The sequence below is a fragment of the Apis mellifera genome, linkage group LG14 (genome assembly GCF_003254395.2).
Source record: "Apis mellifera strain DH4 linkage group LG14, Amel_HAv3.1, whole genome shotgun sequence".
NCBI classification, from domain to species: domain Eukaryota; kingdom Metazoa; phylum Arthropoda; class Insecta; order Hymenoptera; family Apidae; genus Apis; species Apis mellifera.
The window spans coordinates 3,837,762-3,865,325 of NC_037651.1; the positions used below are offsets into that span (position 1 = coordinate 3,837,762).

The window sequence follows — 27,564 nt, forward strand, 5'->3', positions numbered from 1 at the left end:
TCTGTTCGATTCATTAACTTCGTTCGTAAGTTTTAAAATATCGTGTATTTTTATTTTTATTTTTTTATTTTTTTTTTCAAAATGTGGTCCGAATAAGTGGTATGGTCACTCTCCTTGAAAAGGGTAGGAGGAGGCCAATTGTCCACGGAAGCGTTCACGGTAATAGCGATAGGAAGAGGGAAAAGGGTAGAAAGGAATAGAAAGAAGTCAGTCGCTCGAAAAGTTACAAAAGCGAGCGTACAAGTTCTACCTTTTTCTCTTTTCCTTTTTTCCTCTTTTCCTCTTCTTTTTTTTTTTTTTTTTCATCTGGAAAAGTTATCAACCACGATAACTTCAACCGTCCTTGCTCCTCCACTCTATACCACGTGCTCTATACTTTGAATACAGTTTCTACACGGTGCTTCACGAATTCGTAGTATCGAATCGGATGATACTTGATGTATACAATGGTATACCGAGCCCTATCAATGCTCTTTAAACTGCACGCGGCTTGTTGTTGAATAATGCAACGTGTAAACTTGATGGGGAAAAACGTGGCGTCGCGGTGCTTGAGAATTTATTCTGATCGAGGGTGAAACGATACTTTGCGGATGTACCGGATATTTATTACCAACACTGTAAATATTTTATTAAGGAATTACATTTTATATAATTCCCTTTTATGTAATTTCAAATATTCGTAATAATTTTTTAAAACGAAGTAGTAGAAAGCGATTCATTCGACGAATTTTATAAAATTTGTTAAATATTGTAACAATTTTTTATTTCTCTTATTCGTAAGAATAATAATACACTTAAATATAAATGCTATTACGAGATGATAGAAGCACAAACTAACGATTAAAAATATTGATTGATAATTTTCTATATTTCAAAGTAATCGTTTTTTTCTTTCTCGTTCTATCGATTAATTATACAAATATACGCGTCTCATCACGAAGAATTTCAATCTCGAAGTTTCTTGTTTGTTGTATCAGTGATTCAACACTTATACACATTTTTCGTGTACGTTGAAAACGATCGTCGGTTTCCTTTTTCACTTGTTCTATCAATTTCATATCTCGACCATTTTCGAGGGATTTCTTCTCGACGATCACCGTCTATCTCTCCACTCCTTGTTAACGAAAAAGTCGTGGATCATTTTTTCGAGATCGACGATAAAAAAAGAAAGAGGAGAAGGGGGGGGAGGGGAAAGAGGAGCGAAGAATCGATAAGTGGTCTGAAAACTCGCTCGGCTCGTTTTATCTCGAAACCCGTTTCGTTATTATCAGCACCAGTTTTTCGAGTCGGTTGGTGGCGCAGTTTAACGCTTCTATATCGGCAGGGAAAAAATCCTGGGAGGATCTATCTTCCCTCCAGTATTTCAAATACCGGTGTCCAGTATCTCGAAGTTGAAAGGAGGGGGGAAAAAAATGACGCACAAGTGGTGCAATTGATTTTTCCCTGTTGAATTTCGTATTCGTTGGTTAAAGTTGAAACGAGTTTTCCAAGCTTATTTATTTGCCATCTTCGTATCGTCTTTTTTTAAATGACTTTGAAAAGCTTTGTTAAAAAAATCTTATTAAAATTATGCTTCTGATTCTAATTTTGTAAATAAATAATTTATAAATATAAATAATTTCTCTACTCTACTGGATTACGTATATCATCATTCGAGAAGGAATCCAAGATAAAAAGTCTCTAGGATTTATTTTCGCAAAGTTTTCTTTAAACTAAGAATAAAAGAAAAAGAGAGAACCAAAGAAAGATGATTTGAAAAAAGTATATATATTCCATCAGCTATGGAAACAGAAGGGATCAGAAAATCGAGGAGACCCAATTAAAAATCAATTGCTCGATGTGTCACGTGGCGTGGTAATTACGCAAATTAATAATTAGAAGTGGTTGCACCAACCATCGGGAATGTTGGAGCAGATGTGCGTGCACGTCGATCTCGGGCGAAGAAACGGCAAAGTGTCAAAAGCAAGAACGAGCCTAATTGACTCGTCTACATAACGAGGATCTCGTTTCCTCGAAACTTTACAATTTAATGCGAGTAATATAACACGTTCGTGAAAATGTTTCGTTACCGCAATGCCTCTGATGATCGATCAGAAAATCTTGGGGAACGTTTATTAGGCGATTCGAAGCGAAATAACGTGTATCATAACGTAATATATGGAATGGAAATGGACGATTCGGAAAATTAATACGAAATTCTCGAAAGGGAAGCTCGAGAATTCCGTGTAGAATGCGTTATTCTCGTCACATGGACAAAGATTCGTCGAGTGTTCGTCCACGTGGGATTAATCTTTGCATCGAGCAAAACGATTGAAGCATCCGGTAAACATCGATACGGGTCATCTGCAATTCCTATAATATACTCGACATCGAGATACAACGTTTCCAATCATCTATAAAGACTACGTTCTGGCGAGCCATGCGTCGCCTCTCTATTCGAATCTTCCTAGCAATAAGGAACTTGTAAACTACGTATTTTGACAATTGTTTAGTAAATTAGGATAACGAAGATGAAATATGTGATTCAGAAAGAATAATTGTTAAATGTAGACGCGTGTTAACGGAGAAATAAATGCCTAGAAAAATTTTCAATTCTCTGGGAAAAGAAGTTTTACAATTTGAGAGAAGTGAACTTCATAAAGAAAATAGAGATTAAAAGAAAATTCCGTGCTTTTCCATATATAGAATAAGAAATATTAATTCTCAATTTCTGCATACTCAATTTTCGAAATTCAGGGGGAAAATATCACCAGATAAATATTGGATTTTAATATGTCAAGAAAATTAAATATATCTTATTCACGGAATTAAAGACATTTGAATCTTTAATCCTCCACGTTCAACGAAAGTTGCTTCATGATCATCCTTGAATAAATAATTTTCATGCAGTTGGTTCACTTACTTATCCTTAAATATTTAATATCGTTTCATTATGATTCACAAAAATTCTACGACGATGATTGGCCATATCGCTGGAATTAAAAAATTGTTTTCGATGCAACAGTAAATCTTGAATGAAGAATCAAAGTGGAATCGCGAGATTTTTCGAGTATTTCCTTTTTTTTTTCTTTTTTTTTTTTTTTACGGGTTATGCTTTTGTCTTCTTTCAAGATATGTGGGGCGTGTTACGTACGAGAGTGTATGAAGAGTAATTCGGCTGTTGCAATACTGTAATTGGAGTGGGCTTCAAGGGAACGTTGCGAGTTGTTGTCTGTTAATGATGATGCAATAAAAAAGAAGAAGGGGGGGAAAAAAAAAAGACAAAAGTATCTTCTGACCCGAGAACAATCCTTTGTCCGATCTTATAAACGCGTATGCAATTATGGTAATATCGGCGATTTAAATAAATTCTTTTATTCGTAATTTATATAAGATACATTAAAAAAATATATATATAATTTAAAAAAGATAATCGTTTTGATTTTAAGATATTGTTATTTTTGAAAGTAATTTTTTAATTCCTTTCTTAATCACTTCATGGAAATTTGTGATGAATAATACGTTTCATCGGAGAATTTTCAATCCATAAACTTTCTTTTATATACTTTTACCACAAGTTTTATATTTGTTTCTATGTTTATTCCAATTTATATTCTATTCCAATATTATTCTAACTTCCTCGCAACGTTCCTTTATGAAAATATTTTGACGCGTAATTTTACTCCTATAAAAAAAACACGAATCGAACGATTGTTTACAACTAACATTATTTAAAATTATTTATGGAACGACCTGATATTTATCGTTGAAACAAAGGGTGGACGGGATATTTTTTTATCGTCGAGGGGGGGGAAAAAAAAAAAAGGGGAACAATTGATCGTAAGAAGGTCGTATAAGCTGGCCTCGTTGAAATAAAATTGGCGAGGCGAATTGGGTGGAAAACAGGATTCCGGGTACCGATAATTCCCACTGTTTTCCGCGCGCATCTTTTTATCGGATCGGGAAATAGAAGGGAAATAAATGAAGTAATTACTGTAAAGTAGATTCACTTTGTTCCTCGTCGGAGGGTTACTCCGTCGTCAACAATGGAACAATGGCTCGGCTACTCCCCGCGAGGGGATCCAACAGATCTAATAACAGTTATGTACAATAGTGATTGAACGGTAGTGGACCGCGGCGCAATTATTTAAAACGCGAGCAAAGCAATCGCTTCGTCAGCTATTTTCACGATGCAATTTCTAATTACATCCGAGACGATTATAATATTCTTGCTGATCCTTTAATTGATCCACGTTATACACGTTTCAAACGTTATTAAAAGAATTAATCTATCATTACCGATTTTTTTTTAACCCTCCCTGAAAATTTCTTTTCGATCAAGTCTCTAAACACCATCCAGTAACGAGTCCACGATTTAACAATCTCTAAGAAACTAGAAAATAAGGAGAAATAAAAATCTGAATTCTTGTGCGTAGAAGAGGAGACTTTTTCTTTGCTCGAAACGGATCGAGAACGGTCAGTTTCCCTGGAAAATCCAGGATTACCGAGAAATGTTTGTTCAACTTGTCCCGATACGCGATTTCGCAATGCGTGTACACCAAAACCCATGAAATTACTTGGCATTCGCGGTTAACGAGGGAAAGGGAGAGAGGAAGTCGGTTTTCCGGAGTTTCATCGGGGGATACTTAGGGATACATTGCACGAGGTTGTATTCTCCGTCTAATTGAATCGCTCCTCTCGCGTATCATCCATCCCCTTCCTCGCAAGGGTGAAAATTCCCTCCCCCGCGTTGCTTTAATGCGCGCGTAACCGCCGCAACAAGTTCATAAAGACTCCGCTTAACGTTTACGCAGAAAGCCACGGGTTGTTGCGGATTGACCGAGAGGGAGAGTGTGTGTGGGTGATGGCTGAAGTGGAATCGACCGACTTCTCTCCAAGTGAACACTGTTTTAATTGACCTTGTTCCTTTCGTTGTTGCATTCTTTCCTTTGGAAAAGAATTCTCTTTGTATTTTTGTCCCTTGTCGATTCGTTTCTCTTCTTACTTTTATTCTTGTTCGAGCGATTTTTGATCCGATGTGAAATTTAAGGAGAGAAAAAGAAGAGAAGAAGGATTAGTTAAAAAGAGATGAATTTGTATTTTCTATAATTTTTCTCTTCTTTCCTTCAACATCGAACTTTATATATATTTATTTTTATATATTTTATTTTATTTTTTATATTTATATAAAATATATATTTTATATTTATATATTTTATTTTATTTTTATATATTTAGATCTGCTCCTCAAATGTTGTTCAAGTTTATTACAAATTTAAAATAAGGGTAAAGTAAATCGAAAGAAATTCTTTTTTAAGAATTGAACGATTAAAATTACATCGATTCTTGAAAGCATTCATATTCACTCGTAATGAAACTTGAAACATGATCAGGTCAGATTGCAGGAAGATTATTCGCCGAGTAGTTTGTCCTGGCAAAGGAAGAAAAAAAGGGGGTATTCCGCTTACCTGAGTGATATATAGCGAAAAACGGGGGCGGGGAAGAAAAGGAGGACGCGAAGCCATCTGCCGCGATGCGCCAAACACTGAATCCGGATGCAAGTATTGACTACGTGACCGGGCACGTTATGAGCGTATTTTCATGCAACAACACGGGCACGCCGGGGGGGGCTAACTTCAATTAGGTTACGGTGTGCGTAACAAACTCATAAATTCGGTGATAAGTGTCTCGTTATGGAACGATCATTTGCAAATAATCTTCAGTTCAAACACGATTCCCGATAAAACATTGAAACCCCCGTAATTGGGGGGAGGGGAGGGGGTAATTGCACGAAATAATGATTTCGATCGTTTACATTATTGCTGCTACATACCTCTGCCCCGTAATCGTTGTTTGTTCAAGCCGAATTGTAATTACAGAGGAGGAGAGGGGAGGAGAGTGGATTAGCGACGCGAAAATGCAAATATCGAAAACAATCTTCACGTTTGATCACCTTGTCTCCCGTTGCTCGTGATCGTTTGAGGAAACAACTATTTGGATTGGGGGAAGTAATCGTATTTCTCTTCAATATCCAAATTGGATGTAATATTATCAATCAAGTTAGAGATATAGTTGAAATTGTGATTAATTTTTTAAACGAGAATTATCGTTTAAATGATACAGAAAATGATTACAGAATAATTACAGAAATTATTTACTTAGTGATTTAAATTAGGAAGAAACTTCTTTGATTGAATTGTTTTATTGAATATCCAAATTGGATGTAATATTTATCAATCAAGTTTTACTTGAAAATGATATAAGGTTAGGGATATAGTTGAAATTGTGATTAATTTTTGAAACGAGAATTATCGTTTAAATGATACAAAAAATGATTACAGAATAATTACAGAAATTATTTACTTAGTGATTTAAATTAGGAAGAAACTTCTTTGATTGAATTGTTTCATTGAATATCCAAATTGGATGTAATATTTATCAATCAAGTTTTACTTGAAAATGATATAAGGTTAGGGATATAGTTGAAATTGTGATTAATTTTTGAAACGAGAATTATCGTTTAAATGATACAAAAAATGATTACAGAATAATACGAAATAATTACAGAAACTATTTACTTAGTGATTTAAATTAGGAAAAAACTTCTTTGATTGAATTGTTTCATTGAATATCCAAATTGGATGTAATATTTATCAATCAAGGTTAAGGATATAGTTGAAATTGTGATTAATTTTTGAAACGAGAATTATGATTTAAATTAAGAAGCTTCTTTATGATTGAATATACCATAAATTTTGATTTCCTTTCGATATTATCACAATTCCATTCGCGGATTCTCTTCATTTCTCTCCTTTTTTTTTTTTTATTTCCCTCGCGTCTTTTCTATCGATGTCACACAGCGCAAAGGTTTCGGTAGTTGGTGTGATCCATCCTCTCCTTGTCCACTCGTTAATTTCGAGGCGGGGAAAAGTGGAGAGGCGGAAAGAAACGGGCAGCAGCAGTTTGATCGGCAACCTTCCAGAACGCAATCCGGTTGGACCACGATTACATTTGGCCGAACGTAGCTGTTCGAGTTAATGAAAGAGCGAAAGGTTGGAGACGCTGACGAGGCGTGCCACCTCGTTTTCCAGTTATTTCTCGCGAAGATTCGCTTGCACACGTTCCACCCTCGCCTCATCTCTCTATCCATCCGAGCGGACTTGGATGGACAGGTGTAAACGTGTCTGGGTATCGTCCCTTGCATGGATCTTCATCAGATTTTTCCAAGAAACTTTTATGATTGATCGAAGATGGGAAATGATATACTTTTTGATTAAAGTATCTTTTTTTTTTCTCATTTCGAAGATACATTTGTCTTTTAACTCTGTACTTTCCTTCTTCTCGAGAATTGTTTAATTTAGAATTTTGATCTGAAGATGGGAAGAAAATTTACAAATTTCATTTCATTTTTAAAAAAGAAGGATAGATTCATGCAATTTTGCAAATGTAACAAGATTAATGATTTTGGAGCGAGATTTTTTTTTATTTCAAATTTTTCTAATGAATTATTCATTCGCATCGATTATTAAATATAATGAATAAAATAATATCATTTTGTATCGAATTTTCGTAATCGATAATCGAAAAATAATCCTGTTGAAACATATTGAAAAGTATTTATTAGTATGCGATAATTAATTACGCAGGATAAATGCATTTTAACGTGACAACAATATAAATCGGACAAAAGAAGCTGTAACAACGTTGCACAATGAAACTTCCTCTTTGTGTAGTTAAATATGGCGTTTTCTGAGTGGTGGCGCTTTACTACAGTGCTGCGGCTTGGAAGACTCGAAAGAAGTAGTATTTATAAATCTTCTCTAGAATCTTCTAGCCGTATTTAGTTGGTGGCAGCATTTTCACGTAAGCCGTATTAAAAATTAGAACATAAAGGATTAAAAAAAGTAAACGTCCCCTGTACGGATTTTGTTATTTTGTTAGCGCGTGATGAAATTACACGACCAATTTGCATCGTTCACACAAATTAGTACGAATGAATGGTTGTTAACTGTAGCGAGTGTTAACGAACTACAAATGAACGCTTCGATAGATCTTGTTTTTTGTTGTTTTTTTTTTCTTTCTTTATTTTCGATTGATTTTCGAAAAATTAAAACGTCACGTCGAGAGAGCGACTATGTGCGAAAATCAATTCTCTTTTTTTAAAATTACCAATTTTAAAAAAAATGGATATTTAAAATTAATAATTTTTACGTCAAACAAAAACACAAACTGATTTTACATCGATTGAATTAATTTTCGAAATTCTTCTTAAAAATTACTCAAATTTATAACCATGTTTTATTTTCGAATATCCATCCGGCAATGAAATATAGCCGAATATTTTTTTCCTCTCCCATTCGCTTTGCGTATTTTTTCACAAATTCGTCATTTTTTAAATGTTTCTCTCTCTGGATGTTTTGAAAGGAAAGGAAAAAAAAAAAAAAAAGAAAGAAAGAAAAACATCATTTGTGTAAACGCCCCTATAGAAACGCCGATTTTATACATTTTATATCGGTGTAAAACCGATGTTTTATCCGTAAATAGCTCAAAGGCCATTTGATCCGCGAAAATCTTGATGCGAAAATTTCAAATACAAAGAGAGGAGAACCGCAGCATCTGTGTGCTACTTTCCAAGTAGAGTAAGCGTATGCTTAATCAGACGCATGGCCAAACTATATATATATTCCTCTGCATCATCTTAATCGTAACAATTATTTAAAAAAAAAGTTGCAAAACCATTGACGAATCCTGATAAATTTTATATAACATTTATTTAATATTTCAAAGAACATATTTGACCAACAATGAAATTCATTGAATTCTAAATTCTGATTTTAGCTATTACTCTTCGACTCTTCCTTTATTCAAATGATCCCACGATAATTATTAAACGTATCTGTAATAAATATCTATAGAAAATATTTAACACACAAACGATATCGATCAATTATTCCAACCTCTCGTATATTATTAATTACAATTATTGAAAAACAAAACGAATAATCAATCAAATTCACAATTATTTATCTTTTCAAAAACTGGCAACTCGTTCGAATCGATGGTGCACCTACACTGCGTCGCAGCACCACATATCGAGCACCATAAATGCACCGTTAAAGCCGGGTTTGTAAAGGAACAGTTGTCAGAGTGGATACGGAGACGGTGTACATAAACTCGGTCGAGGCGTGTACAAAGCTTGCCTGGTGTATGTAAATAGAGGCGAATGCGAGGCGTGTTGCCCCAAGTACGAATGGTTTTTGTAGCATAAAGTATCGGGTTTGCGGATCCACTTGCATTTGGGAGGGATGCATCGCCCGATTTTGAGGCCCGTTTCAAGACGAGGGGGGGAGGGGCGAAGTGTTTCCTTGCTCGCGGTCGCGCTCTCCGAGCAAATAAAATAGCTATTTCGATAATGCCTGCGAATTCGACTCGAGGAATGGAGAGTGATTTGTTATTCCCTTTTCAAGTCGAGAGGTGTGTGGAAAGGGGTTGGAGAGATGTAGGTTGATCGCACTTGTGGTGATTAATACGTGATCGTGGTTCTGCTCGAGGAAACTATTGACGTAGCAGTCTCTTTGTACTTTCTTTCGAATTTTGATGGAGGATAAATTTTTCCTATTAATCGAAATCAGATATTCTGATATTGTCGTCCGTTCAATTGTTGAAATTTTTATATTTATATATTCTTTCGCGACGTAGATATTACATTTTACACGCGAGAAAGAAGAAAACTATTCTCGAAACGATGTTGGAGATGAGTCAGTTGTGTGACTGCTAAGAAAACGTTATTTCGAAAGAAAATTTTTACCATCGAGGGAGAAAGTGTCGTAAAAACTTGCCACTTCTCGTGCAGCAAATATTTATAAGAACAAAAAAAAGAGATCGTGTCTAAGAAATTACACTTTGTAACGTGTATTATAAGTAAAGAAAGATCGTAATGAAAGCGTGTTTCGAATTATTTAACATGTTTCTTTTACAGAAGAATCTTCTTCAATCCTTTATATAATATATATATGAAATTATATGATTTAATTATTATAATATATATGAAATATATATGAAATACAAAAGAAATTTGTCATTTGAATAATTGTAATTCCTTCTTGAAGAGACATATAATTTTACACGAAATTCACGTACACGTGTAACATTTGTACAAACTCGTATTCCCTTCATGAATGTTCCCTTATGAATGTTTCTCTTTCAAAACCTGTCCAAATTAAACAGAGGATGTGTAAAAGACACGTTCTACCCGCACAGAGAGAGTTGCATAATGGAATAGTTCGAAGGGTTCTACCTCGCATGATCCCTTTCTCGCACGAGAATATTTGTAGAAAATGACGTGACATTGGAGAGTTCTGTTTGATTCCATTGATTCGACACTATTACAGGGATGCAAGATATAGGTAAACTCATAGGTGGCTTTAACCCAAATTCTTATTTGATCAGACTAAAGTCTCCCCGAACGAGAGCTTAAATTCCAAAATCGTGTCAGATTGTTCTTGGATCGATCAATTCTAAACCTGTGATCTGATTGATCGGTTAATATTGACTTAGTTTTTTTTTTTAATTGATTGTACGACTCTTGAAACTTTTAGTTTCTTCGGAGCTATAGCTCTTTGGTCGAGAGAGTTCCTCTCTCTCTAATTGGCAGTTTTTCTTAAAAGAAACCGGCCAATCGAGAGACTTTGATGAAACCTCGCGACTTTCTCCCCAAGAATTCACCCCCTCGATGAAGTGTTTCACGATACTCGTAGAGTTTCAACCGATATAGTGAATGTATGTCTGCAGGTAAAATTCATCCTTAAAGATTTTACTTAATTTTTTTTTTTTTGCGAACAGATATATCCGTTCAAAAGATATTCTATGAATCGTGCGTTAAACTATATTTATTAATTCACGTTTATGGAGATGAGAAATTTATTGCAAGTGTCAATGAGTCTTTTTCTCTGTCACTTTTAAATTCTTAGAAAATAAATAAATCTTGTCGATATTACATATCGATAAAAAGTGACGACTATGAGACGATTGATTGTAACAAAAAGTATGGAAAATTTTAGATTTTCAATTCACGTGCAGATCCTTTGCAATTCGAGTGCAAGTTTTCAGTAAAGGGGAGAATTACAGAGGAGAATTTCTCGAATTTCTCGATAAGAGAATCACTGATAGAATATCGAGTATAACGAAACTGGAATCTGAAAGTGACGTGCGAGATGAAAGAGGTCCGTGGTCGAACTGAATTTCGAAGCGAAATTAACGCCTGTGCAACGTCGTGTTCTTGCCTTTTTTATCAGACGAATTTCTCATTTCGTTTCTCGCACGCGCATAATTAATGCACTCGACAATGTGTTGGAGAAGTTTGGAGAACAAGTTTATTTTTATTTTCTTTTCTCTTTCTCGTGGATTATATGTAGATTTTGGAATAATATATATTCATTAATTGAAGCCAATTTAATAAATTTGGCAAAACACAAATAAGACGAAACACCAGTTAAATTTAAGGCAGGAATAAAAGTTTCAACTTGCACAAATCGTAGAAAAGAGGAACAATATTTAAAAAAAAAATTACATACGTATTTTTATTTTATAAATCTCTTAAATATTAGTTGATCGCGTAAAAATCTATCGAATTACTTTTATCGAAAACGACGAACGAAACTGTTGTTCATCTGTTGCTCGTCATGTGTCTAAATCGGTTTCCATAAGTCGTCGAGAGACGTTTTTAAGGGAATATCATACCCGATCGTACATTATACAAATGTCATCCACTTGCACGAATGTTTCCTCCCTTATCATTGGCAACAAGGTAATCGCGATCATCGATAAAACAATTTCCTCTCGAATCCCTATATAACTTGACGATGTACACCAAGGCTAAAGCTTCTTTTATCCGGCGGAAACGCGAAACTCGATATCCGAAGGGATTGTTCTCGGGCTTTTTTTCTTTTTTTTTCCTCTTCGTCGATCAAAAATAATACTCAACAACGATCTATCTTACCCTATCTCTTACTGATTCTATGTTCGTTACATATCATATCTGCATGCAATATATATTATGGAAATATATTCCATTGATTTAATTTGTGATAAATAAAAGAATCGAATAATCTTTTTCGTGGATTAATAAATGAAGGAAAGGAAAATGGAGATAATTTTTGTTTTTTCTCAAACGATATCGAGTTGTCGAAATGAAGACAGATTCTGTAAGGGAAGTATTTAATAATAATTTTAATTTTTCAAAAGTTATACACTTTTATCACAACGTGTATTTTCTTGAACGAAATAACACGAGGTTTAAGATTGAATATTTTTATTTTGTTCGAACGGAGATAATAATACACGATAGAAATTGACTCCTCTTCTTATTTTCGTTATTTCTTCTTTTTCCTCGTACAATTTTTTTTCTTCCTTTCATTATACGTGCATCACACGTGTACACGTTGTTATACAAGAGAAAATTAGTTTTTCTCTTGGTAAGTTACCTCTACTACGTGATATAAAGGTAGAAGAGACATATTCAGACCACGAACATGCCACCCCCACGCATGTCGGACTTGTAGACGAGGGTGGCTAGATCCATGCGTGAATCATATCAATGTAAATATATATATAATATTCTATTTTATGATATAGATTTATATTTCATTATTTATATCGTGTAATCGACTGCGTTAATTTCCATTTCTTATTTTCCATCGTTTTACAAGTATTATAAATAAATATTCTGATGAAAATCAGAATCCCAGACGGATAAAGAAAAAGAGAGAGAGAAAGAGGGAGCAAAAACGTAAGGAAATAAAACAAAACTTGTGAACGAATACGTAGTGTAGTCGTACCGTGGATAAAATCGATACGAGAGCGTTTAACCCGTGAAAAAAAACCGATTCTTCCGCGGAGATCGATTTATCGAGCGATACGGCGAATATTCACCTCTTCTCCCGTGGACGAAACTTGGAAACTGTCGCGGATCTTTCATCATTTGACGGATCTGCCGACGCCTCGAATGGCGGTCGGATAGACATTGGCCGTGGACACAATGCCGACTATCTCATGCGCCAAAGATAATTACATCCCTCTCTGCCATATTATTGTCCCAGTGGACCATTGTTACCTGGCTGCCGGCGATACAATGGTTTCCTCATGGTATCTGCCGACCTATTGTCCCGTAATTTATATTGTGATTTTACGAGTTTTCGACGAAGCGTAACGCCTCCGCCTCCGCTTGCGGAATCGCGCTGTAAACAGCGGCCCGCCTCGATAAGGCCGATCGTAAATCATCCTCGCCGTTTCGATCTTTGCAATCGGCCGCGATTTCATACCGCACCTCGAATAAAATCCCGACCATTTCTTCGACAGAAATTTTCTTTTCCCATTTCTTCAACGTCTCACGAACACTTGGATACTTTGATCAATTAAGATGCAATTCGAAAGTCATGTGGTTTCCTTATATGAAGAAGATAAGAAGAAGTTGCAGTGAAGTTCACGTGACGCGAAAAATAGGATTGACGAACAAGTGTTGATTAATTTAAAGAAGGAAGAAAGAATTAAGCCGCGAACGGATTGCTTCGATTTCTCGTCTCTAGAGGAAGAGACACAATGGGTTTGAAACAATAGGGGAGGACAGGCTCTCGTAGCAGATTTATCCGGAAGCTAGCCTAACCTTTTCACGATACACGATGGAGGAGACTGTGCCCGAGTTACAAATGGCGCTGTTTTCTTCGATACGACAATAAGGTGATTAAATACAGTTGCGGCGCGCAGTCAATGGGACAAAGAAACGTTCAACTCCGATTTATGCACGCCGCTCGCTTAAAACTGAATCATAGGATTCCGTAGGCCGTGACCGCAGCAGGCAGCCGAGGATTTACGTATCCCTGGCGAAACACGCGGCCGCAACGCCGCGTGAAATTCGCTTCGGCCCTCCCCCCTCCCCGAATTGTTTGAATTTTTGATCCGTGAAATTAAATCTCTCTCTCTCGGCCGAGGTTTCGGCCGAGTCGAGCATATTCGCGACGATACACGCCGCGACAAATTAACCCTCTCCCTCGTTCTTCGTCCTCTCTTCTCCTCTTTGCAATCCGTTCTGTTGAAAAATGGAAGGAAACGAAACCCGGCTCGCCTCGCCCACGCGATGATAACAGGCGTGTTGAGAGAAAGGAAAGAGACAATTACATTACACGGGGAGGGGGGCGAAATGACGCTTGTTAACGCGAAGAATTTCGCGCCTCGCCGCGGCCGAGGATAAACTGTTTCCGCGTGTGCCCCGCTTTGGATGAATGAATGTGCCTCTACGGGAAAAATTAGATTGTTTTTGGATTTTGGAGTAACGAATATATATTGTGAATTATCGTTTATTAAATTCAAAATTATATTGGATTTGCAATTATCTAGATGATAAGGAAATTGAAAATTAATAAATGTAAAAATAAGTAAGATAATATAAAAGATTTTTAATTGAAAAATATGGATGAGATGAAATTTTATAATTATTAAAATTTGATCCTAAAGGATTTGATGATCCTGTTGAATGTAAAAATAAATGAAGGATTACTATAAATAGAATTGTAAGGAAAAATCGATTTAAAGTAGCATTGTTAATTGAAAATCCTCCCCAAATTCGTAATACAATTGTATCACCAACATAGGGAATTGCTGATAAAATATTAGTAATAACTGTTGCTCCTCAATATGATATTTGTCTTCAAAGTAATACATATCCTATAAATGCAGCTGTTATTTATATTAAGAGGTGAGAACAGACGTAGGATAATTCTTGGAAGGGGAATTGTATCGAAGTTTCCCGAAAAAGTTGTAGAATAAGAAAATAATCCGAGCTAATTAGATAATTCTCCTTCTGGACAATAAAATCATGGATAATTGAAAACCGCGCGATCGGCATAATGGATTAATCGAGATGGATATCTTAAGGGATGGCAGAGAGGGGAGATTCTTTCAGTTTGCGTTTCATCGTGCCCTCATTGTTTGCCGTACGAACAAAGAGACGTAAAATAAAAAGGAAAGTGAATTAGATTTTACGATTTTAAAAAGACTAAAATGAAGAGATTTTAATCGCCAAGTTTCGTGAATATTCCTTCGTGAATTTGAATCTTTCGCAATCACACACGTCATACATATATATATACACGTATAGGGGCGAAGGTACAAATTGAGCTCAGAAATCCGTAAAGTTTCTTGTTTGATCGAACCGGACGTGGCGACATTTTACACAGAGATTCACGTATCCAGGCGGCACGTGATGAAGCTTTGTCTCATTTAACCGATGGCCATCGACAAAGGATCGCCCGTGTTTTAGAAATCAAATAGCTCCGGCCGGACCAATCCCATTTGCTTGCACGTGATCGTGAAAGGTTTATCATGGACGTAGAAGGCTACGCAGCGCTTTGAATCTTGGCGGCTTGGAACTTTAAACGTCGCTTGGCCGGATACAAAGGCATTACGAAAATATGGATGGAATGGTGGATGGTTCTTTCATTTCCTCTCCTCGATGATCATTCTTTTTAATGAAATCTCTCCCTCGACAGGTTGATACGGATCGTTTGGAACTCGGTCGAAGAAAGTTGGGAAGAGATTGTGGGGAATTTCGTAGGTGGGGGAAAAAAAAAAGATTAAAAAATTATTGCGCCTGGAAAAGTTGAGAGACAGTGGAGATAATTTGAGAAAGTTGAACGAGGGGAGGAAGAAACTTCGAATCGAATGTATTCTGAAGAAGAATTGGGGGAAAGCATCGAGAAGAATATTTGTATGGAAAGAAGAACGCTTGTTTCGATACTGTACACATTGAGGATCTGTGTATTCGAAGAGCTGAAATAAAATTTCCTCTATTAATTGACACGATTCACGACCAGATCCATCAAACCACCTCCTTCCTCTCCAACTTGCTCGAGATAACTTCGAAGCAAAAGACTTGAGATAACTTTTAAATCAATTTAAAGTTTTTAACATACCGTGAGAGTAAGAACATTATGGATAGTATTCTTCCAGAAATAAACGTATCTGGGTAGGAAATTTACTCTAAAATCGATTAAACTCGATTGAATTTTAGGAAAACTTTAAATTGTTCTAACTTGAAAGATAATAATTCTCCATCCGAGGAATGAACGATCATTAGAAACCTTGTCATTCTTGAAATGTTTCTCTCGTTCGTGATCGTCGATTTACAGAAGATTTCCGAGGTGAATTCACATTTTTTTCTTAAAAAATATTAGTCAATAATGTATACACGAGTGCCATAATCGAACTGCAATTAGTAGTGTTGGGTATCGACCGCTATGAACAAATCCAAACGGTGGGAAAAAGTTACATTGAATATAAACGGATATTAATGTTCCATTTCTTCTTTGAAAAATAATCGCATCGAATCGAATCTCCCTCGGGAATAAGATGAAATAAAATTTATATCTTATTCAAAATAAAGAAAATTGAGATATAAAAAAGACAAACGAAAGTTTCCAGCAAACGAACGACGATAGTAACACATATTTGAGGAACGCAAGAAAAAGAAGAAGAGTGAATAAAAGAATAAGATAAAGAAGAGGAATTAATAAAAGAAAGAGGAAATGTAACTGGGAAGAAGAAACAAAACTGTTTTGTAACTTGAACTTTCTCGTACCTTATTTGCCGAGTGAAATTACAATTTTTATTAAATCTCGACGGATTTAAAAGATGTAGATCTCTGTCTTCTTTTTAAAAATAAAACCTATCCTCGTAAATACATTGTCCAGTAATTACGAAACTAGAAAGAATAACACAGTCGTTCTTAAGCTATTACGTTTCAACAAGCCTCGATGATGTCTTTAATCTTTCCTGTTCTAAAAGAATATTTTTAATGCAAAAAAATATTAGCAACATATACTCTTCTAAAGTATATCTTTCTAACAAGACTTTGCGTCTTATTTCTTCACTTGGCTCGTGAAATGAATCTACAAAACGAATCACGAGAAATACCACATCCAAATAAACTCCTCGTTATTCTATCTAAATGATCAATCAAGATTAATTCATCGCTCTATATATTTACAATTAAATTTTCCAACTTTATATTTCACATACCATGGATTAAATCTCGGATAAAAGGAATTGGAGGGATTAAATAAAAACGTTCGTTAACAAAGTGTAACACGAATGATTAAGCTCCTCTTTGATCAGAGTAATCCGAGATTGAGCCGGATGTTGTCTTAAACAGGGCATAGATAAATATTTCTCTTCTCACCAATGCGATATCTTCGTCGGGGGAGGAGGGGGCGCATATGTATTTTCTTGGAACACAAAAGGGTCTCCATTATCCTTTCCCTCGGTGTCCCTTCGCAAGATCCATAAACTAGCATAAGTGGAGCACGAAGGGAGAGAAAACCACTATCCTTAATGCGGCAACTGGGAGAGAAGATGAAGAGAACCGTAGTAATACCTTGAGCGAGATCGAAAATTAAATTACTGGAAATCTCTTGGAGAAGGCGCGAAGTGAAGATTTTATTTTATTTAAAGACGATTTTCTCTTTCTAATATCGTCTTCGAGATTCGTATAAATTATTATTATTGTTGTTGAATGAAAAGTGAGAGTGATATATCTGGAATACGAGGAAACGAGAAGAAGGGAGGGGAGAGGAATTAATGCAATTGAAACTTGTAAAATTTTCTTCCTCCATCCTCTCGACTCTGGATTCAAGTTTCAAACTAATTATACACCTTGAACACCTCTTCTTTAACTCTTAAGCCTTGGCTCTCATTCATCGAACCGACCCAATTCCGAACTTTTATACCGAAAAACAAAGAATCGAAGAGGAGCATATTTTCACGATAAACTTGGCGAAATTCTGGCCATCGCGATAAAATTCTCAAAGAGAGAGAAAGAGAGAAATTTGATACAAGCCTCGTACAAGTGTAATGATAAACAAGAATGGAAGTAGTAGAAACAGAAGATTTCAAATAGAATAGAAACGTGTTCCAATTGCAATTGCAATGTTCGATAATCGATGAAACACGTTTGGATCGTACACAACGACGACGACAAGTGCAATTTTCATTTACCTTGTGAAAGAAAGAAAGAAAGGGAAGAAAGGAGGGACGAGAGAGAGAAAAAAAACGGAGTAATCTCGATAGTTTTCCGCCTAATGAAATATTGGTTGAGACCAGTGTTTGCTCGATAAAAGCACCGAGAAAGCTGCTTAGACCATAGGGAACGTGTAACCGACTGCGAAAATCGAGTCTCTGCCGGCAAAAGCCCGACAAATGCGCGAGTTCCATGACCCGCCGCAATGTGATTGAACACACTGGCCGCGCAATTGGTAAAGCCAGAATTTTTATCAACTTTTTCGAACAAATCTCGACGCACGAATATGTTACCCTCGCTCCTTTTCGCCAAATTTCCGCGAAACGAGAATTTTTCTTTCGTCAGAATTGATGTTCATTGCAACTTCGTTGCTGCAAATAAAAAAGAACAAAACTTTTACGTAACTTTTTTTACGTAAATCGGCCAAAGTCTCTGTTACGTTGGATATGTTCGTTTCATTTTCAATTTCTGGAATTTTTCGCAATTGAATGCAACTTTTCGTCCTTTTTATCGATAAAATATGTGCGTGTTAAATTGAAATTCATCCTGATTGAAAGAGAAATTATTACTCGAGAACTGCGTGTATAAAATATTTAAAATTGAATCGGCGACAATTATCGAGAGCAATTTCAAAGATGCGAGATTCGTCTCGAGGCGAAATCTCGTTTTACCAAGAATTTCTATAATATAACGAAGGATCTGGGAATTGACGTTGGGAGACGTTTGAAAAAGTAATATGCCTGATGACGCTTTCAACGTGAATCCCCTGTCGACCTTCGATATCCAGTAAATACCCAGTCGACATCGAGCAGCTTCGACCGAATTCTCGACGATTTCTCGAATCGTAAATCACCCACGATTCGCCAATGCTTTCCATACCGCGGCGATCTATAACCCCTGTTACTGACAAACGTTCACCCTCCCCCCTCGATTAGAAACCGTGGCACGAATCGAAACGAGTTTCGTGACCGATATAACCGTGTCATCCGTGACACAACGTATCAGTTAAATGAGTTTCCCAAGTTCTTTCTCTCTCTCTCTCTCTTCTCTTTCGAGAGACTTTGTTCAATACAACAGGAAGAAGCCACCCTTCCATTTCGATTCATCCTTCCGCGGAAAACACTTTGACGAGGTATGAAAGTAATAGGCGGTCGAAGGAGCTTAAGAAAGTGGAAAGGCGAACCTTATCTTCTTCGACGTCGATCCTCGAGGATGCTTCTTCTCTAAAGGTTCTTGAAATTATCGCTCTGGTCGTTAAATCGTCACTTGTTTACCCCTTGTGTTCTTCCTGGCTGAGGTGTTTGGTTTTTATGGAGGCTGGCTTTCACTTGGTGGATACGATTAGGAAGGAAATTTTAAAATTGTTTGAACACAATTTTCGTCGAAATTTTTGAAAAATAGGAGATACGTATATAGCGTACTTATATTTTATTTTGTTTTTACGAAAGATAGAACATATATTTCATATAATAATTTTTGTTTCAGATGGAACGTCTATTTCGGTGGGCGAAACGTTTATTCTGAAAGGATTGAAGAATGAGAAATTTTTCTTTGCTCGTTAAAGGAATAATTTAAGTTGTTTTTTTTTAAAAAAGGTTTTTCGAAAGCGTATAAGTTTTTCAGCAAAGTGTAGGGGAATAAAAGTAACACGACTGGTGTATATATGTTATATTTCTTTTGATTCTTGTTCAAGTTAAGATTTACGCTGGTGAATGCATCACTCGGACGTTGAAAAAAAGGATAAAGGAAGGGAGCTATAATATATCGAGGCGCGAAAATTACTAAACCGGCGTTATAAAAAGGCGGGTTCTTTGTTAAGAAACGGTTTGAAAATTTATAGCCATTTGAAGTTTGGCATTATAGAACGTTGAGGTTATTTTCTTGGGATAATAAATTGTTCTCCTTCCCCTAAATAGAATCCGTAATCGCAGAAAACTTCTTCGATTAAAGCGATTATCAAACTACCCGTAAAAAAGGTTCAAGACCGTGAAAGAAAGTATGGAATCAAGTGGTTAAATTTTTGACAAGAGAAAGGAGCAAAAAAAAAAATATTTAATACAATCGAGATAAAAAGAATCTACAGATTTATCGAGTGGAGCAATTATTAAATATCGATCAATAGAATCATTAAAAAAAAAAGTTTTAATTTCAATTACGCACGCACCCTTTGTGAATCATCTGAAATAAAAATTGTAACAGCAAAGATAACTGTGTATGATGCATAATTCTAGTTTCAAAAGAGTTAAAGTCTCAAAGCTGTCGTTTTTCTCGTTACTCGGACTCGGTGATTTTTTTTTTCTTTTTTTTTTTTCTTCTTCCAAGGATCGTTCAAAAGAGCGACGATAAGACAAGCTGAATACGCGCTCCTTTAGACGCGCGCTAAGGAAAATGCAAAAGAGGGAGATTCATAGAAGAAGGGAGCTATAAGACAGGAATACAAATCTCGAGGAAACTTCTTTCCACTTTTGACGGCGCATCTCTCAACCTATTACAATCTCGCGGCACAATATTCATTCGAGTCGTTTCTTCTTTTCAGCCTTACGGATAGCCTCGTTACTTGGCCGGCCAACCCTCTTCTCGTCGCAGTGAAACGCCAACGCAACGGTTATAATGGCGCTGCCCTTTTCTTGCGCTCATGGAGGAGGAGGAGGAGGAGGAGGAGGAGGAGGAAAGAGTTGTTAATTTACAATTCAACTCGTTAAGCGGTACAAATGTATCGATTGTTTTAAATTTTTTAAGTGGAATAGAAGAAGGTAAGGGATGATTCGTTTAATCGATGAAGATATATAATAGGAGAAAAAAAGTGTGGAGTCGCTTGTTACTTTTTAATTAAAAGGTTGAGAATTTTGCCCGACTTGAAAAGAACGTGAAATCATTATTGATATTTTTTTATCGAACTAATTGGCGTTGTTTCGATCCGTGTGAAAATTTCAATTCAGAGATCGGGGATAATCTTACGAATTTACGAAAGTTTAAATTCGAATTATAATAACGGATAGATTGGTAAGTTTTTGTTTTTTACACGGAATCGATATTTTAAATTAATCGTAAACTTCGTTTTTCAAAAACGAATCTCGTGTCGTCTTACGAAATTGTAAATCAATTAACTGGCCGTATTTGACTGTCCAGAAAAGAGTTGGCAGAAAATTTTTAAATTTCAAACTTTGAATTAAATTGTTTCGATTTTGTTTCACGTATCGAGAGGAATATTTCGAAATTGAAAATCCATGGAAAATTGGAACACAAATGTGGTATGTGGAAAATGTCACGAAGAATTACGCGTACGTGGAAATATCCTAAAATACAATTCAATACGAATTTACAACTCGACTTATTTTCTCATTCATCGATTATCAAACTGAATAATAAATTTCGTCGAAACATTCATTCACTCAAACTCTTCCCTCCAAACAGGGACGAAAACCAATTTTCGCAACGATCAAAAAAACATGCTACAATAAAACCAACCCCTAAGAAAACGAAAAGAAACCTGCCTAAATACGTATCGAATACCCGCAGTCGACTTCAAAACACCACTTCGAAAGATGCATCGAATTAATCTTGCCATTAAGCCCGAGATTCGAAAATAATCGGAACCCGCGATTTTAAAATCGTCTGCTCGAAGCAGATTTTTACGACGAGTGCTCGTAAACGCCTCTCCTCCTCCTCCTCCTCCGACTGATTGAAAATCTAACGCGCCATTGTACCTGAGAGGGGGTAAATTACGCGACGATTTCAATGTTCCCGCGGCGGGGTGATTTTCACGGCGGCATTAAACCACCGGCGGAAAATGCGTTTCGGTGTTAAACACGGGGAAGGGGGGGAATGAATCAACCGGCGTCAAACGCAGATCGCGGCGCAAGTATGCCAAACACGGTGGAAACGCGTGCGCCTCTATAATTGGATCATCGAACAAGCCACTGTAGTCCATATGTCGAATAATGATCGGGCGTCAAGCGTTGATCAAACGCGAGCGAGAGGAGGAATGCGGCGGTTGTCCAAGTACATGGCGGTGGAGACTTCTGCCCTGCGGATATTTCTATGCGTGATCGATTAATTACACCTGCGGCGGGCTCGCTTGTTCGATTATTTCGTGGTGGTGGAAGTTGGATCGCGATGCGTTGGGGAAGGGGGAGGGAGAGTGGGTCGTCGAGTTTTACAGTGGAGAGAGAGAGACGATTCTAGCCTCCTCCCTCGTTGACGAAATGAGGTTTGTCAAGAATGGATGATGGGAATTGCGGCGTAATGACGTGTGATGGTGATAATGGATTCCTTTTATGGTAAGTTTCTTTTTTTCTTTTTTTTTAGAATTTTATTGTGTGATGGATATTTTTGAACGGATTGTTGGGATCTTGAATTGTTTAAAAAATTGAAAAGTGCATTGTTTTTCCTTCTAATGTAATTATTAACAAAATTACGAATCGTGTAGCGTAGTAGAAGTAAAATAGTGTACTATAAGAATGATCAAATATAGTGGAAAGATTCGATATTGATAATAACTAATAGCGAGAATTGAATGGAAAACATTGTTTCCTTTTTTCAAAAGATTCGTTGATAAAACGTGTCGAAATTTCTGTCGAAATGTATAGAATATCTCCTATATCGGTTTTTCCCCCTCCCCCTCCTCTCGTTGATAAAATAGTTTGTTCCATTGGGAGCAAATACGCGATATATCTAGCTTCAGTTCTCTTCCCTATGAAAGGGTTCCTTTCACACGTTTTATCTGGAAGGAACCTTTTTCGATCCGAGATCGAATGGTTTCGATCGAACGATCGTTTATAGTGTTTAACGTGTTTCATCGTTTAGTAGTGCATACATTCGCTGTTTCTACAGTTACAACCGCATTGTTAACAAATACGCAATACGTACGAAACGCAATAGGTCGGCAAACGTTTCTCTGCAGATTTATATACAACAGAGAGCAGATATATTCGATTTCAGACAGGATATGGGATCAAACAGAGAAGGAGAGGGAAAAAAAAGGAGAGAGAGAAAAAAAAACATGGGGAAAAAAGGAACAAAAAAAAAAAAAATGTAGAAGGCAGAGGCAATCCTATAAACATCAAAACCATTGTCCTGTGTACTCGTATTTCTCTTCAAACCTTTGTGTTTATTGGTAGCGTTCAGAAACTAAACTATGTAAAATAAATATACGATTTTTGAATGGTGGAGAGCTGTTCGAAATATCGCGTAGAGAGAACAAAATATATGTAACTCATAGATTTACTTCTATTTGTATTCACGAGTTTGTCTCTCTCGTTTATTTTTGGGGGAAAAAAAATGTATTCGATGCAAAACAGATCACGGATACCAAATGGTTTTTCTTTTTTCTTTCCAACTATTGATTCGAAATATTTTGATCTATTATATTATCTGTTTATTAATTTCAAGAATAGATTAATATTAGACCATCGATTAAAGTGTAAAAAATTATACAATTTCCAATCAATTTGAAAGAAAAAATAAAAATAAAAAGGAAAATGAACAATTATATTAATAATATTCACGATATCATAACAAAGAATCTTAAAAAATAGATCAGATTTCATCAATTTCCGCATCAAATACCAAACTATTCACAAGAATGATTCTAGAAGAGATTAAAAAAAAAAAAAAAAAGAAAAACCAATACCACCTATATCAAATCTATACCGAAAATAAAAATTCCTCGATAATTGTCGAACGTTAAACACGGTCATAAACTTTCGTTGCTTTCAACAATTGAAAATCGCCACGATGGAAAAAAAAATATTTCACGGAGAGAGAAGGAGGGATGGTAGAATTTATAAATCGTGGCCATTATTCTTCCACGCGTGTTCCCCAAAAATTTTCTAATTTCCCCGCGCAGCATGGCGGAAGAACTGTGGGGGCAGAGCTGAACACAGAATTCCAATACACATCGTGGATTAATCCTACTTTTCTCTCCGACCAACCCTTCCTCCCTTCATCTACCCCGCTGCGTTTGAAAGCATTGTTGCGGTATCTATATGTCCCGTAATATTGGCTGTATATCACGATTACACGGGAGGAAGGACCGGCTCGATACATCGGCATCGACCTTCTGCCATCCAAGTACCAAGTATCGGGCGAGCAGAGTTTTATGCACGCCGTTAGCAAAGCAGTGGTCCATTTTCTCCCCTTTCTCTCTCTCCTCCTCCTCCTCTTCTGTCTCCTCCCCTAACTTTTCTTATCTTGTTGATGCACTGCCAACGCATCCCCCAGCGCGCTATTTTCCACTTCTCGATTCGATTCCGCGAGGATGATCCTCGTTTTTCGAAAGGGCGATCACCTGTGCGAGTAAAAAGGGGGTCGAAGATACGGGAGAAGTGGTTCTCTTTCTCTTTCATATCTGCGTTTTACCGTGCAAGGAATAATGAAAGAAATTAATCTCGTGGGAGGATTTGTTTTGTGGAAGAGGGATTTTCAAGTGAATTATTATTATTATATTTCTTGTTCTTTCGTTATAGTTTAGGAATCTAGTGTTTCATTATTACTTATTGTGATTATTCAATTGTTTGGCTGATGTATGATGAAGAGAGTTCTTTGAAGCTTTATTATAGATTGTATTTAAAGAAACTCGTATTACTTTGGTTAGAAATAATAATAATTGGTGGATATATTCATATAACATCATAAATCTATCCAAGTCAAATTAAATTTCAAAATCGAATCTTTCAAATTCCATTTGCAACAAGTGGAAAATAATTCAGAATTTTCTTTCTGTGCCTTGTGAATCATTTTTCAAGGATTTATAACAAGTCAAAAATGGAGATTCAAACGAGAGTTATTCGCCGTTGTTATACGCGTTTCTTTCGAGAAGACGAACATAAGCTTCTTCTAAGAGAACAATGCGTTCGAGTGCGCGCGCGTTTAACAACTTTCGAGATACAAGATAGTAGCGTCTTGTTATGAAAAATACTGAGAAGCGCGGTTGACGATTTATGGTCGACGATTTGCCGTAACGCTTTGTCGTTGCAAGGAAGTTGCGAGCACAATGGGGAACTGGCTATCAGAAAGGAGGACGAGTCAAAAGTTTGCAAAGCAGGTTATTGCTACGCTCGATGATATTGCAAACACTTGCTTATTCTTATTTCTTTTATTTGTTTATTCCATCTCCTCGCGATTTTATTATCTCGCTTATTTTTATCATCCAACTGTGTTCTCATCAATCATTTCGTTAAATAGTTTGTATCATTTAATCAGATCTTCCTCGGATAATATTGAAATCAAAGATTAATCTCCGCCAATTCCAATTTCAATTTTTAACACATTTTTCTCGATTAAATTGTTTTCAATACTTAAAAATACGAATACGTTACGATAAAAGCAATAATGTAAAATTTATACAAATAAAGAAATTAAAAAATTGATTATCGCTTCACAAATTCTAAACTCTTTCATTCTAAAAAAAATTTTTCAATCATTAAATATAGAAATAGTACAAATTGAAACGACATACGTGTATGCACACGTTCCAATCTGAAAAGAAATTTCATGGGAGGGGCAGAAATCGAACAGCGAGCTCTGATTAATTGATCGGTAAAATTGAATATTTGAAAGGGGAAAAAAAAAAGAAACGAGAAAATGAATCGGGAGAAGAACCCGAAGAGAGAATAAACCTGGCCGTGCTTAATCGATGAAACGATTCGATCCAATCTCTCTCTTCCCCAATAAGAGAAAGCGTCACCCTGTACTGCGGGGGGCATTAATGGATTTTCGTTTAGGGAAACGAGTGGTTTCGGTGATTTAACGAGATAATACGGCCACGGTGGATATGGGTCATGGTGTGCGGAGTCGTGATGGCTCGAATTAGAACGAGCGACCGCAAACGATTCTCGTCATTAAATTTAATACATGGAGGAGTTTAAGGTCTTGCGGCCCTTGCGGGGATTACGTTATTTCATCCGGCCCCGGTATATTCCAGTTTTATCGTGTCACGTGTCGGCGAATTAGGGCGAGGCGCGTGCAATTTTAATCCCGCACGAGTTGCGGGAAAATTGGCTTTCCAACGTTTGATCGGCTGCTTTAATTCGATCCGTCCACGGGAATGGTATTTTTGTTTTCCGACCACCTTTGACAAAGTCCTCCGCGGTTTCCCTCAAATATCCCCTTTGATACGTTGGGAGAATGGTAATGAAGGAATGAGGAATGAAATTTCCATCTAGGAAGATGAAATATTCCATTTTATTTTTTCAAAAATATCTTTCGACAAATTTCTTTATATATACGTATTTATAGAAAAATTAACGCTGCCTATATATTCGTCTCGTGTATTTAAATTTTCCAATTTTCCAACGGATCGCTCTATTCGTTCTTTTCCGATCCAATATCTTCCTTCGCACCTCAAAAACCTCGTTTCCAACTGCAGTTATTGTCCCCATATCTTATTTAGAAAACGAGAACAATCAAATTGGATGCGCCTCGAGAGCGCATCCTTCCCACCCCCGACTCGAAACCGGTGACTGCAATTTACGGCTGAATCGCATTGGCAATGGAACGGCGGGATATCCTTTCGCGTTAACCGATCGGAAAATCTATTGAGATGGGAGGGGAGAAGGAAGGGGGCACGCGTACAAAAGGACCGACGCGTAAGGCACTGTGACGGGCGGAAACGATGAAGGATCTCAATATGTCCGCGTTACAAAGAGGGCAACTCGCGTGCCCCACGTTTCGATATGTGCGGGTTTCCACGCGATAAGAAAGCCACATTTCAATCGTGATTGAATGCTGCCACTACCGTGGTGTGTGTGTGTGTGTGGGGCTTGGATTAAGGGATGACTTGGTTTCGTTATATACAGCGAAACACGTAGAAATTTGAGCTACTTCTTTGCTGTTGTTTTTCGATGGACGATTGTTTTTTTAATTTAACGGTAGAAAGACGATATTATATTTATTTAGGCGGAAGTGTGATTGAATTAATGTGTATAGATGTTATTTTTATTTAGCGATTGTAAGGTTGTTGAAATTTTCTTCTATTCGACATTTTTATGTTTTTATAAAAATTTGAAGAATAGTTGTTCAGTTCTTTAAGAAGAAACTGTATACTTTGTTGTAAATATTAAATGCTTGCACTTGTGGATAGAATAAAGTGCAAGGATCTTATAAAAAAATGAACTTGTCTGATCCGTTATAATTTATCTTTAAAAATCTGTGTCGAAAAGGCCAAACTCGATACAAGCCTGGCATCCAAATTATTTATGGATTGTAAAATGTCCGATGCATACCTTCTCTAGGTATATGAATTGAGTTTTCCCAGTATAGAGTTAGGCCAAACTTGGGACGATAATTCTGCGAAAGCTTCCACTGATTTATATGATCGCGTAATGCTTCCAAAGCTACTAAGGAAGTTTTGGCTTGTCGTTTGTTGGTGGTTTGGTCCGTTTGGTCGATATTTCGGGTGAATGATGCGGATGGGATGAGTGACCATTTTGTTTAGGATGTTGGGGACAAAAGGATTAATGGAATTAATAAATTATTAAGCCGTTGCTCGATAGAAAATTTACCGTGTAATGGAAACA

The 27,564-nt window shown here is 36.5% G+C and overlaps 1 protein-coding gene and 1 long non-coding RNA gene across 5 annotated transcripts in view; one reads left to right on the forward strand and one right to left on the reverse strand.

Moving 5' to 3' along the window:
- The window catches only part of LOC410479 (zwei Ig domain protein zig-8), a 401,583-nt gene that overhangs the window by 343,638 nt on the left and 30,381 nt on the right, over positions 1-27,564 (reverse strand). The window lies entirely within an intron of this gene.
- LOC100577542 overlaps positions 1-27,564 on the forward strand; it is a 99,637-nt gene that overhangs the window by 39,431 nt on the left and 32,642 nt on the right. For 2 of the 4 annotated variants that reach the window (XR_003306025.1, XR_001705610.2), the window contains one exon: positions 19,532-22,326. This is a non-coding gene — a long non-coding RNA (uncharacterized LOC100577542). The remainder of the gene's footprint in view (positions 1-19,531; positions 22,327-27,564) is intronic. The other 2 variants (XR_003306026.1, XR_003306027.1) reach the window with 2 other exon arrangements.